Here is a 2644-nt window from a genome sequence, read left to right on the forward strand (position 1 = left end):
ATAAATACTGGGCTAGACATCAAGCCTCCTAAACTCTGTCTGGATCCTATAACTAACTTGTTTGAAGTGGCTCGAGGTTAATCGCTTCACCTTTTGGAACTTCTGTGTCCTCATTCTGAAAACTTGCCTGCCCCTACTTTACAATATTATCAAGACCAAACAGGAAAGTGGAAAACATCTTGGAGAAAAAAAAAAGCAGAAACTGCTACATGAGTGCAATTTATTGTTAGGAGTCTGCCTTGAAAAATAAATGGTGTTTTGCTTTGTCTCGTGAGTTAAGGCTCTTGGGAATCCTTCCTGCTGATGGAGAAGAAATAGAGGGCAAACCTTAATGCCTTTATATAATCAGGACATTTACCTTAAGAATTTAGTCTCCCTTCTCCATCTGGCCCCTCTAGCTCATGACTATTCATAAGAGAACAAGCTTCCTCCATTACCTACCTGTCAGGAGCTGTTTGTATAGGAACCTGAAGTTTAAGAACCTCTGAGGCGATCACTGATTAAATTAGCAAAAGAAATATCTTTCTCCCTAGGGCTCCCGGTTTTGAATCGACCTGAATATACAGGCTGGCATTCTTGGGTCCCATCACCCACACACGGAATCCAAGGAATTGCCAGTCTTCAGGGAGGCCCAGGCTCGCTTGAAGGGGTCCCATGCAGTAAGATCCCTTGATGGGTAGAAAGAAACTTCTAGTGTCTCTTTCTGCTGCAGGGACTTCATTAGTGCCTGCTTTATTCTATTGTATAACACTCAGTGCTATGCTTCCATATGAGGCTTCTCGATGGGATATCTCCAAACAAATATTCATTCGTGACTCAATTAATGAACATTATTCTTGACTGGTATATAAAAAGGCCTGGATACTCCTTGCCTCCTTGCCTCCCCTGCCCTCCCCTCCATTCCCTCTGCTGGGGAGCTGCTAAGGCACATCTGAGTTGTATGCTCTTTGGTGTCCAGTGTGGAGAAATGTCTAATATAAGGTTTCTTGACCTCCTTCTTCCTTTCTTTCAAATCTGCTTTGCTCTTCCCTTCCCACCCAACTAGTCCTTCTTGCAGCTCAGTTAATTACAGATAATCTCTTCTTATTCACATTGTTCTATAATCCCCATTCTCTTTCCTCTCTCACTCCCAGCTCCTGCCTGGTGACCTTAGTGAAACTTCCATTGGTGTTCTCTCTCTCTCTCTCTCTCTCTCTCTCTCGTTCTCCTTGCCTCGTCCCCAACCTCTGCCCCAATGCCCAATGGCATTCAGGACCTCCAAAAAAGCCATTGCAATTTGCTCCTTGCTAAAATACAAAGCATCTTAGAGCTAAAAGACAGTTTTGAGGGGCATCTGGGTGGCTCAGCAGTTGAGCGTCTGCCTTCAGCTCAGGTCGTGATCCTGGGGCCCTAGGATTGAGTTCTACATCCGGCTCCCTGTGGGGAGCCTGCTTCTTCCTCTGCCTGTGTCTCTGCCTCTCTCTGTGTGTCTCTTATGAATAAATAAATAAAATCTTTAAAAAATAAATAAAATAAAAATTTCGAGATCATCCACACAAAACAGAAGAATTAGAAATGTAGCACTTTAGCAAAGAAAATAAATGCTGTTGAGATCTGAAGTACACTTAGATGTAACAAAGAGCCAAAGATGCCAACGCTACAGCCTGTGAAAGTGCTTAGAGGCCCCTTTGGAATTTGATGAAAGCCTTTTACCACTTCCATGCTCTCTTGTCATCAAAGCTGCTTTCTCTGATAACCAGAATTCAAGTCAAAGTCATGTTTAAAATTAACCCTAATAAATTCTCTTTTTCTGTTTTTCACAGTAATTGTTTCTGTGATATTCTCACAGAAAAGCTATGAGGCTAATTTATTGTTACTTGCAAACTAGTTCTGGAGGAACTTTGAAAAGAGAATTTCTTGAACAAGGTTAATGAGAATTTACATTTGAGCTCCTGAGATGGCTCTTCTGGGGACCAACGCCCGTGTAGATGTGTAGATTCCAGCACATACATTAATCATCACTCCTGGAGTTCGGTGTCTTTAGGAGTATTTGTGTTCCATGGAACATATGCTCTGTGCTCCAAAGGACCAACTAAAACATCGACCATTGGCCTGTGTGTGAGCCAGGCCTGCTTATATCTTGTGTCAACTCTAAGCTCTTCAACTAATTTTTGCAACAATGGTCAGAGATTTCCTTTGGCTTTATGCCGTCATGCCCTCTGTGGTCCCAGATGAAGGGTTTTATTTATTTTTTTAAGATTTTTTAAAATTTACTCATGAGAGACACAGAGAGAGGCAGAGATACAAGCAAAGGGAGAAGCAGGCTCCCTGTGGGGAGCCCGATGGGGAACTCAATCGCAGGACCCCAGGATCATGACTTGAGCCAAAGGCAGATGCTCCACCACTGAGCCATCCAGGTGTCCCCAGATGAGGGGTTTTAATTCAGATGTGCAGATACCTGAAATAAAGAGGACAGATGTGAAGGGAAAGTGGGTGCGAAAGAATATTAACAGACAGATGCTTTAATGCCGTGGGTACTGACTTTGGAGAGCTAAGGCCCAACGTGGCCATTTATTAGCTCTGTGTCTTGGGCACCTTTAGTTAACCTCCTCATGCCTCAGTTTCCTTACTTGTAAAAATGGGGTGGAAAATGACTCAATCCAGT

At 43.1% G+C, this 2644-nt stretch overlaps 1 protein-coding gene across 1 annotated transcript in view; it reads left to right on the forward strand.

Moving 5' to 3' along the window:
* The window catches only part of MID1 (midline 1), a 346318-nt gene that overhangs the window by 55015 nt on the left and 288659 nt on the right, over nt 1–2644 (forward strand). The gene's annotated exons all lie outside the window — the stretch shown is intronic.

Source organism: Canis aureus, chromosome X, assembly GCF_053574225.1.
Source record: "Canis aureus isolate CA01 chromosome X, VMU_Caureus_v.1.0, whole genome shotgun sequence".
NCBI lineage: Eukaryota > Metazoa > Chordata > Mammalia > Carnivora > Canidae > Canis > Canis aureus.